We start from the raw sequence: 12214 nt of genomic DNA on the forward strand, positions 1-12214 counted from the left end.
CTCCCGACAAACCTGCAACTTTCTAGCAGTTTGGTGTGTGCTAGCCACTCTGCCACCGTGTTGCTTCATTGGACATGCATGTAAGTTTTATTCTGCTTTCTGATTGGAAAATCATCTTGAGAACTTAAACATGAATTGGAAAACAAAAAAAAAACTTGCTATTGTGTTGTATGGCAATGTTTTGTAATAAAGATGAAATCACCATTACGAGAAAGGTTTTGCAAATGATTACCGTCTTCTTCATGTGAACATGATCACCCTTTAATCATGTTTACGTGAAACCCAAACTACAAACACATTTTGTATTTTCTGGACTAGAGCTAATGAAGGAAGAAAATAAAAATGAAATGGTAGAACAACAAACTCGTACAACTTATAGAAAGGTATAACAAAAAAGATGAGCTGCCATAAACATTCACAAATCCATCTCCTGACAAACGTCCACCTGGCCCAAGAAGTGCCCACGTGCTGCACCACAGTCACTTAATTCTCTTGAGGTGAACTGGGTCAACTGCAAGAGAAAACATTTCCCTTCCTACAGGGACAGTGTATATATCTTCCCTCAAAGTTGTTGCTGCATTCCAGATTACTTTTACATCACCCTTTTGGCTTGGCCTGCAGAGCCTGTACTCTTTTACCAAGTTAAATCTTCACTGTTAAATTCAGAGCCTGGTGGTGTCAATCACTTCTGCAGTGTCCAGGTGTGTGTGGGAGTGAGTGGACAGCCATCTTTCAACCTTTAGTTCTGTCAGTTTTATAACTACAACACCTACTTCATGTGCACACGCCAAGAGCTGCAATGTAATACGTTTAAGCAGGAAGCAGGCACTCTAAGTTGACACTTATTAAGACAAACTTGAGTCTTGAAGGAACAGTCTTGTGCCTGTAATCGTTCCAAATTCACACAAAAGACTCACTTATATATAAAACAGAAGTGGGGAGAAACTCTGTTGCAATAACTTTGTTGTGTGCTTTACGTCTTTTTTATAATTTCCAGTTCAAGGAGCATTATGTAACATTTGTAATGAGGGTCCTCCACCTGCTTGTATCCATGTGATGCTATTGCTCTGTTTGGATCTGATCTATTTTAGTTTAACATCCTATTGTGAAACATTCTGGTCAAATGGTGGTCCCAAGAGTCTCTAAATGTACAATAGGTACACAGTATAGTTCTTGTTGTTGTTGTTTTCCTCCTGTGTTATGGAGTCTGCTCCCTGTCCATGTTAAAGAGGCCGAGGTCAGGCTTAAACGTTCCTCTTTAAAATAGCTTATGGCCAGAACAGAAATAAAACCAACGGTCTTATATGCTGCACTAGGAGCAACTATGATGGGGGAAGTATGGCAGCTTAGCTTGAGCGCTATTCTCTGGTTTCTGTCAGATTTTATCCAGGTGAATTTCATCTACATGTTCTTCATCTGGGAAGCGGCAGGAAGTCCATTTAATCCATTATCCAGAAAACATATCCTTATTTTCTTTTAGGCTTTCTGTCCCGGACCAGAGCCTGTCTCAGAAGGAATCTGAATGTCCGTAGCTAAAATTAGAAGTAGTAGTAGTAGTTGTGGGCAAGGGGATGTGGTTGTGGTGGCTACACTGCTGCCAAAGGGTGTGTCAGGCCAATTTATTAGCTTATGCGTGTATGTGTGTGTTCCCAGCCCACGGCAGCTTTGTGCACTGCGTGTCTCAAATGCAGCTGGAGCACTATTCTAATATGGAGTCATTATGGCCATCGAAAGTGTGCCTAAAGTTAATTCTTAAATGAATTCTTAAAGTAACAGAGGAACTTTTTTCTGCTAAACTTTGGATGCTAATATTGTGGGCTGCACTTATATTGGGTTAACCTGAAGCGCTGGTGTAATTTAGCCTCCTCTTCCTGCCGCAGTGTGTACCAGACAATCTGTGGGACACAGGTAACAAGTGTTGAACATAAAAACATAGATTGGTCCCGGTGGGAGGAGGAGGAGTCAGACTATATATATATGCTGCTGTTCCTAATGACTATGTCCTCCAATATGTACAGTATATGCTCTTCTAATTACATTTAAGTGCTGATGATGTAAATGCCAGGACAAGTTGGTGCAGGTAAATGCTAAAGATTACATAAACAGATATTATTAAGAATAGGTTACGTGACATCACAACATTTTCCTTTTAGTTTAAACTAAGCTGGAGAACATGGTTCATATCTTTGCAATTACTGGGCCTATTCACATAAATGTGACAAATGTGACATAATGTGGGCAATTATTTAACCCCAAAGACACTTTGTTTTGTCCGTGGATTGTTGTTTGCTGAAAGGAAAGTTTGTCGAGTCAACTGATCCGAAGTTTCAAATCTCGCTCCTGAAATAAAAAGCATTGTTTGTAGAGCGCTCAGGTTGGCAGTTCGATAGCAGTTCCCTCAGGTGAACACTGTCATGTGACACTTAACCACTCCACTCGCCCTCAGTGTCCGTGTATGCTGGTGTATGAGGAAGTGCTTACCCAAGGACATATTTTCCTAGAGGTACAACATTTCCTTATACGTACACCAGCAAACAGTGAATATATCATAAAATTATGAATCGTTGCATCAGCAAGTTTGTGATGTCGTTCTTGTCCCTGCACCTGCACTAAAAGAATAGGAATCACAGTTATCTCTAAAACTGTGCTTTCAATGTAAACTTATGAAAGCAATTTTATCTATTTTATAATATATTTTTTTATATTTTTCAGCAAAGGCATTGTTAAAAGCGAAACAGTGTGTAATTACATGTTAATGACACCCTATTGCATTGTATGAATAAGACTGCAGTTTGATTTCCTCTCAGTGGAAACATCACCTGCTCCAGTCTCTTTTTTCTTCAGGGGCCCAAGCACATCCTACGGGACACTGACAATGCAAAATATAAGCCACGTTTTGGGAGCGTAAACTCAAAAAGAAAAACACAGAAACAACGATCATGGCTGCTATCAACATCCGCGAGCACCTGCAGCCCTGTCTCACGTAGGAACATTTTAATTGACCAAGCAAAAAAAAGTTTCCCTCCCCAGTTGGAACAAATGGCTGGTTTCAAAGCCATATCAGCACTCCTTTGTTGTAATGAGGGAGTTTGGAAAAATGTAGTGTCAGTTTACCGTCTCGCAGCTCTATGTCCTGATGTCCAAACCACGGATGTGCTGGAGAAAGGTGTCAAAACTAGAGAGAAGCAGACATCAGCAAAAAGTTTGTAAAGCCAAAGCCACCGTGTCTAGATGTGCAGTTCTGTTGAGCATCACACAAATGAAGTCTCCACACTATTATGGAGTAAAAGAAATACATAGCATAAGCCATTTTTCTTGCCGTGTTGATTAAGTTGAACAGCGGCTTCGGCACAGGACCCAAAGCCCCTTGTTTGCCATTCTGAATGCCATTGTCCGGGCACTGTATAATAACAGTGTAATAAATATTTATGCCTGTTTTTGGAAAAGTATAGTGCAGAAATATGGGGAAAATTTGGAACACAATGAAACATTATATTAATGATTGAATATTAAATGACTGATTTTATAAAAACCAAGACAACCAGATTTTTTTAGGGACAGTCTTCAGCTTTTAATTCCATTTATTCCAACAAATCTTTCCATTGGTTCTTTGCTAATCACATTGTCAAAAAAGTTTAAGTCCAAAGCTCGGTGTCCACTGCATGATATTCTCCTTCAGATGAAAGATTCCTGATCAAAACATCTCGAGTCGTGTCTCAAAATCGCGGGTCGTATGTCTCACAGTGAGGCCTGTACAAATATCAAATTTAGAACTGTCTTACAACCAACAACGAGCTGCGATTTATATCAAGCGCGTCTAATTTTTTAGAATCTTGGTCACAGTGTGGGTACTTTGCTCATAAAATCAATCTTTGTCAAACGTGTGACCAATTATAAACACAAATATCCCTTAAAGTAACAGCTGAAAAGTTCAGGCATGAATAGTGTGTTCCCCATTTCACTTCAATGTACTAACAAATGCAAAAACACAGGTAGAATGTGGCACAAGCCTCAGCTAATTGATACAGGACAGAGCATAGAGCGACTGTGCGCCGTCTAACAACGTTAAATTCCTCACAATTTGCAGTGTGAGCGACAGTAGTAGTTGGCAGAGCGGTCGTCTTCTGACCTGAAGGTCTGTGGTTTGAATCCCCCTCTTTGGTTGTGCGGTCAGAGCCACTGGCCCCCAATTGTGGTACGATTCCAGCTCCCTAAGGTGAAGCAAGGTGGTTGAAAAAAAAGTACTTTATAAATGCTACTATTTACCATATCAGTGTGACATCCATAGATCTTAGATGAAAAGAAAAAGTGTTGTGTCTGTTTTGGTTTAAAATCGATTAATCTTTTTTGGTTAAAAATCAATTGGTTGGTTTGTTTGTTTGTTTGTTTGTTTGTTTGTTCATTAACTTTAATTCTCCTCTACACCAAATGCAAATCCCTAATGCATCTATCTTAGGTAAAGTACACACTTTTATTGGTGACATATTGACATTCACAAATAAGCAACCATTCAAATACGTGTTTTTTAAGAGATAATTTAAGTCATTGAATTAACATGTTTTTAGCCAATGAAAGTACCTGAGAATGTATACAAAGAACCCACAGCGACATGCTCTCATTAACCTTATCATTCAAATGCTGGTTTTCTTTGTTTTCCTGCTGTATCTGTCAACAATGTGCGCAATAATGTTAACAAGCACCTTCCTTTTGTGTATTTTTGTCTTTGTATTAATGCTGTCGTCACACGTGTCCAATTCAAGCCGCCCCAAAGGCAACAATAATCATGGGATTTGATTGCCAGTTGGCTCGGCCCTCCATAATTGATGAGTCCAATATTTACTGTGTTACCTGTGTGTTGTAAACATTCATTATGGCAGATAGGTGAGGCAGTCCAGCCTGCAGGGACCAGCTGTCAGTTTGACTAATGGCACGGATGAATAAAGCCTCATAATTACTTTAGAAAAAAAAAAGTCTCCACCTTATCTCGGTCCAATATGCATTTTAAAATTTTGGCGGGTTTATTAAATTCAACCCCTCAACCCCCAACCTGCACCCCCCTCCAATATAATACATCACAGGCACAGGCAACTTCTCAAATTTCAAATGTAATTTTCTGCTCGCTCCACACATGACACACACGCGCAGGCTGCATAATCAGATTGGGACATTATTGTGTTTCTATTGACATTAGCATTGTTATTATTTTGTACTGTGTAAATATCTGTAACTGGAGCAGGCCCGCTTGCTTTGACTGGAAAATGATTATTTTGTGCATTTATTTTGTAGCATTTCACACTGAAAAAAAGGTCTTGTCAAGATCATTTCTCAGCTTTTTCATGATCAAGAGAAGATTCATTCTTCATTTTGAAAAATATTGCAAATATCCTGCATTTGGATTCTGTTTGGATATCTGAATACTAGTTCAGTTAAAACTGATAGTTAGTTTTTGCTTTGTTTGATATAAAAGCATGCTCTTTTAAACCTGCAGTACACCACTTCTGGTGGAGGGCCCGCCACCTCCCTGTCTCCATGGAGATGTTATTGCTTTACCTAGGATGTTTCACAGAATAAACTTTTCTATTTCATGGAGAGAAAAAAAGGCCAACTAACTGCTCAGTATGGAAATAATGTCTGTTTTTCAGGGTAATTTACAACAATAAAGAGCAAAAATTATGAATGTAAGTTTAGTTATCTTAGTTTCCTCAGCCTGCACTATTTATACCACCTGCTCCCTTCCTCTCAGTCTTTCTCAGTTATTACTATATTCTGGTACATTCCAGGAAAAGCAGTAACATCTCCATGGTGACAAGCAGTAACATAAAAGTTACATGGTGCACCATTAGGAGTATCTCAACCACCGTTTCTGTTGATAGATTAACCAGAACACCTCAAATATGTTTTTTTGAGGACTGAGCCCAACATCGCCGTCATTTGTCGGTGTAATCCCTCATTCACGACCTAAATTCTGTTATTGACAATGACTCTTGGATGAGAGTCGAAACGTCTATTTTTTCAAACTGAGTCCAGATGACTACAACTGAAGCTTTTTCTACTATCGCCGTCATTTGTTCCTATGATGTGATATTTTTACTTTATTGCTTAAACATTTTTATTTATAAATATTGTATGTGATCTCAGATTAAAAAGTAGTAGGTTTAAAATGAAATAAGTCTGTGACAATAATACAATAAATCCACACTTAAAAGAAGCATGAAGAATGAATAGCATAAATAAACAAAGTGTATTCAGAAGCTTATTGTGGTGGAATGATCAAGTGTGATAATTGCCTTTATCAGCCATATTTTTTCCAATAGCTGATGTTTCTCTAAGTGCTTTTCTAACCCATAATATCGGCACAGTATTCCACGTCTGGATTCAACATGTGTTTCTACTGCCAGATGTTGCCGATTGCTCTAAAAACTACTCACTAGGCATTTTTAATAATTGGATAAGTCTCCCATAGCATATTTTTGTTGGGCTTTAAGTGCACAGGCCTGGGTGCAGTGAAGTGTAACGCTCCCAGCTAAATCAGGTATTCAAGATAATTCATGATAGCGGCATGGGCGGCTAGATTAATGATAGGAATGATGGAAGCAGAGTGCAGGGAGAGCAGACAGATATGGGCAGAGACAGGTTGTGATGTACAGCAGGGGCTTCTGAGACAAGCCGACTCCTCTGAGCTATTAGACCCAAATATGAGAACCAGAGAACACCAAGAAGACAATCAGTATAAACAGTACAGCAGTAGATGGCCAAATAAAAGCAACGTTTAGTTCAATCCTCATTTATTTATGTCCAGAATGTATTTTTCCCCCTCAGACATTTCAGACCATCCCGGGTCGACCTGATTTAGTTTGCATTTCCCAGTGGTGAACGGGATCCCACATTGGAGCGTGTAAAATTGCAGATTTGTGGCGGGACACAGCTGATCGTGTCCATTAGTCATGCTGTCAAGTTAATTAGCAGATTAAAAAGAGAAATAAGATCGCTCCCCCTTTTTTCCAACGGACACTCGAGCCTCAGCTGGAGGGACGCCATCTCTGTGAAACAAAAACATTTGGGGTATTCCTGGTGTCATCAGAACAGCTTGCTACAGGCAGCAAAGTAGGGAAACTTGGCAATAGCGAGTTACTTATTTTTGTGTTTGCTCAGAGGAGGAACATTAAAAAATCTCAAGTAAGTAAACATTTGAAGTAGTTTTTAGTACATCTTTATGGTATATAATGTTTATTGCAAATAGTACTGCAGGAGCAATCTTTATTTCACGTAGTTTGAGTAGTTCAATTCATTTCTACTTATACTACTATTATTATACTACCTCTACTGACTTTCCTCATCACTTTCTAGCCATCATCTTAACGTCCTTGCAACTCGAAAGTCATTCTCATGAAATTCAAGAATGGACAAAACTTTGCACTAATCAAAGCCGACAGTTTGTGAGAAGTGAAGAGATCATTAGCACATAATGAGTTGGAGTACTTGGGCCAGTTGAAGAGGATTTCTCTATAAGAGCTGGATTAAAGCGCCACCGTCCTCCAGGAAGCAGACATCCTTTCTTCTCCTCAGGTGAGTCTACTCGCTCTGAGAATGTTTGAAGTTGGACAACGCTCAAACAAACTGTGCTATAGAGAATTAACAAAGAGATGGGCCCTATGGAAGCCATGTCTCACGGTGGTGGGTAGTTCTCCGGTGCTGAAACGCTGGGCCTTCAGATCCAGGCATGTGGGCAGCTGCAGGTTTATTCAATTAAAGAAATGATGGGTGGGATCCAAGTTGGTGTCACAGCCCAAGTAAAATGTGTGATAAGATATGATCACTTGTTTAGGAGGAGGAGCTGGCGAAGGTTTGTGCCAGACGATAAGAGTACATTTAACTTTTGTGCAATATAGTATAATTATTCCATAAGTGTATCTACAAGTAACTCATAACAGATACTATTTACTGTTCGTTTTCAGTCTAGTTATCTCCTCCACTTAGACTGATAATTAGGTAGTGACTTACCAGAACTCTGTCAGATCTGGAGAAGATACCGTATTTGGATGAGTGGCGAAACAAAGTCACTCTAAAAAAAAAAAAAAGTCTATTTCAACCTTCCTTTGTTATTCCATAAGTTTCTGGGGAGTAAAGACCAGTAACGGTGCCAGAATTGTTGTAAAGTTTAGGAAAATCATGTTGTCTTGACTGGCCAGGCTATAACTTAATAATGTGTATTTATGGGTTGAATCGAAAATTATTATTATGATTAGTATTATTTTCGATTGTTTTCCACTTAATGATACTAAAACTAATTCTGAAACTAGATTTTAAAAATGGATATGGAAAAAATAAATACAAGTTTTTGACAAGTAGACCATTTGGTAATATTAAAATGTAGTGAGCGGGTATTTTGGTTGAAAATCATCTTATTTGTGTTATTGTTGAGTGTCTGCGTAATGACAAGTTATACCTCATTACGATCACTTTCACAGTATTACGTGTGCTATTACTTTTGACATTTGAACAACTTGTACTTTTTGCAGTATTTTCAAAAGTATTAGTACTTTTTCCCCATGGAATTTAATGGGGCAATAGAATTATTATTCTTTAGACTTTATTCTTTAGGCTTTATTCTTTAGACTTACACACATGTAGTACTCTTACACACATATTGTACTTTTTACGCAAGAACGCAGACATATTATCTAGTTATTGTATATTGTACATTTTCATTTTTGAGTACATTTCTGACTTTTCAACAACAATTTCTTACTACTTTGAGTCTCGACTTTGATTATATAACATCGACATTACAAAAATCCTCTGTCTTCATACAGAGCTTTATGCTGCTTAGTAGAGACATGACGGGTCCTGATGACAGCGCCCTGCTGGAAACCCCTCCACACGAGTGACCCTCTCCATACGGTATGCACAATCAAGGACAAGGACAAACCCTTAACCGACTGGGTTTGCTCACATAGGCACACAAAAGCCCAGTGTGTAGTGCATTGGAAAGAGTTGCTTCCTGTCAGGTAATGACAAGTAAGTGGCAGGAGGCACAGAATTAACCACATCACTCTCATTTTCCAACACCCCCGACATTCACATGCTGTCAATTAGCCTCAATCAATCCCGTCGTTTCTGTTTAGAGTTGTTATGGCAACTCTGAGCCTGTCTCGCGGACGTCAATGCATAATAAACACGCTCTACAATATATGTTATCTCAACACTTCTGTCAACTGTCTGCTACCGCTGCCTAATTATCCTGCTTGCGTCCGATAAAATGAGGACTGCTACATCTAATCACAACTGAGCGGGAATACCAAACAGGACTTGTCAGGGGAAAAGTTCCAAATTGTAGCCACTTCTGACTGTAAGATGTGCAAAAAGTGGCCAAGAAAGTTGTCTCCCCAAAATGACACGATTGGGCTTTTAAGCACACCAAGTGGGGAAGTAGTGCTTATCAATAAAGTAAGTCTGGCATGATGTTTTATTACCTGGTAATGGCGTGTAGGGTTTTTGCTTGGCTAAAAAAGTGGCTTAAGTGATGGAGGAGCAACACTGTCAATCTCTGGCTTACCTATGAGAGTCAATTAGGAGATAAACAGGGCTACATGTCTCGGGCAGCGGGGAGCGGGTTGATAGGCTGTCCCACGGATGTCCTGGGGCAAGGTAAACCGCCGCTACTGCTTTGCCGTTAGGGATGGAGGCAGCAGAGAACAATGTGTCACTGCCCAGGCCACTTGAGAGGCATTTTATGTGGCTGTGTAAATGTATGTCTAAGTGCAATGTCCCTCTGGTGTTTCTTACATGGGAGTGTTTGGGCCTTAAAACAGAATGGGGTTATTCAAAGGCAGAGTAATGGCTATTGCTATAAAAAATAATGTCATGTAGTGCCTTTTTTTTTTTGCAAACATATATCATTTTAATTTATCCTTGAATATATTGTGTGCATGTGTGAAATTCCCTTTGTGTGTCTTAAGTGCAGATGTGATGTGACATGAATGACCTAAGAACACATCTAAGTGGCACCATAAAGTTCACCCATAAATTAACACAATGCTACAATATAACTTAGATACAGTCATGGGCTTTGCCTTCACTATAAATATGTCTGTACCAATTGTGTGTTCTAAAAGTCACCATCCTGGTAATAAACAATAATGTAAATTTTATATGGAACACATAGTGCACTCATATAGTAATACAGTCGCAGCGTTTATTACATGCTCATTAAATGAGCTTATATTTAGGTCACACATCAACAGAGACTTTTCTTTATAATTAATAGTGTCAATATAACGAGATAATATTCTAATACCCTTATTGTATTCTATACTGAGCTGAATTAAATTTAAAATGGATTTTAATGAGAGCTTGTCCATTATTACCCTCATTATTTTTCAATTAGCACACACTATAGCTCATCAGCCCAGCAAAGAAAGATTAATACTGTTCCCTCCATCTTATGTCTAAATAACAAGTACTTCACTGTGGCATCCAAGAGCTTCACAAATAGAACCTGGGTTTAATTGTTTTCCTGAGACGCTTCTTATTATCAATACTTAGGCAAGGTTCTCACATTTGTGCCTCCAAGTCCACCCAGCTGACACAAATATTCATGGCACAAATCTCTGGTAAAGTCACAATATTAAACCCGTAGCGTTAAAAAAGAGAAGAGAGCTGCCAGTACATGTCTGCTATAAAAGTCTGTGTAAGCATAAAGTCACAGCGCCACCTATGTTCACTCAGAGCAACTGCACTTTTAATCTAAAACCCGCCCACAGCAGCCATTTTCAGTTGAATCACATCCGTGTGTCGTTTGACCTATATTCTGGCAGCGTGTCGTTTATGTGTAAAAGGGAAATTACAAATGTGCTGCTGTACACCAGTTATTTTGGGGCAAAGAGAGACGTTTTGGGGCACATATGTAGCGTGAAATGAAAGTGGCAGAAGAGTGACAGTGTCAGCTTGTTTTCTCCACCTTGTCTGCTGGTCGCAGTGCGTTGGGGCGAGTTGGTGAGACAAGCGGGGCTCAGGGTCATTGTGTGAGTGTTCAGGGATGCGCCAAGTGAATAACCTTCGCGGTAACAGCTGTCAGATCCAGCGGAGCAGAGCAGAGGACAGAGGGGCAGGCCCAGCCGGGCTGTCCGTACTCTCCACTGGTGGGGTGTGCTCGGTCGGACCGCAGCCCGCCACCGCTGCACTGCTTCAGGGTCTGATGGGTGGCCAAGCCCGGCCTCTTGATGGGGTCTCAGCACCCAGGCAGAGTATTGTTTAACACAGAGCTCATCTCTCTGAGCCTAAAGCAGATTCCATGCACAGCAGTGCAGAGCACTCAGTCCCAGAGCTGGGTCCTGCGCGCTCCTTTGTGCAGGTGTCATGGCCTCCACTGTGTCGCAGCGTGCTTTAGCCCCGGCTCTGACAGTGGAGAGAGCCGCATGAAGGAAGATTAGCACGGCCCCTATTGTCTGAGCGCACACTGCTCTGGATTTAGCCACATGGACATTCACTCACTCCCCCTCTATTCTCCGGCTGCTGACACCGACGCTCCCGGCTTCTCCGTTGTTCAAGCAGAGCTCTAAATGTTTGGGCTAAGGGCCTGATTATCTCCTCTGACATGACGAGCAAAGGTGCGCTGCCTGACACTAATATTACAGTCTGCTGCTGACCTGCTGGTTAGCCTCTTTTAATGGCTTAGGTAAACACTTGCTCTCATTATAATATTTATTGGGGATTGCCTTAATGCTGGAAGAAAACAGTGCAAAGATTTAACCCAACATCTTTTTTTGTTTACTTAAAACATTTATTTTGTTGTATATTGTAAATTATGAAATATATAATTTTCACTGATTGTTTGTGCTACATTGTCATTTAAAGTTTATTGAAGCACCAGGGTTCATCAGTCGAGCAGACACATGTTTATGTCGACAAATTCACGCATTCAAAGTCATATATTTTGTAATGCTCTTGTTACTCATTATTTACAGTATAATAATCATAACTCAAATGAGACACTCACATCACTTTTACCTCATCACGTTGGATTAAATCATGTGCAGGTACTCTCTGTTTACGGCTCATTTCCTATCATGTGGACCTTGTGGTAAAACGGTGGTCTTGAGACACAGTGAGGCTGGGCTCTGTTCTCATGTGTTTTTGCATAAACAATGAGTCATTTGAAAAGTTTCCCTTTTGCTCCGGCAGAAGAAAACACTTTCTCATGTAAACAGATTAT

Source organism: Eucyclogobius newberryi, unplaced genomic scaffold, assembly GCF_026437365.1.
Source record: "Eucyclogobius newberryi isolate DKJ021-1_F unplaced genomic scaffold, fEucNew1.0.hap1 SCAF_9, whole genome shotgun sequence".
NCBI classification, from domain to species: Eukaryota; Metazoa; Chordata; class Actinopteri; order Gobiiformes; family Gobiidae; genus Eucyclogobius; species Eucyclogobius newberryi.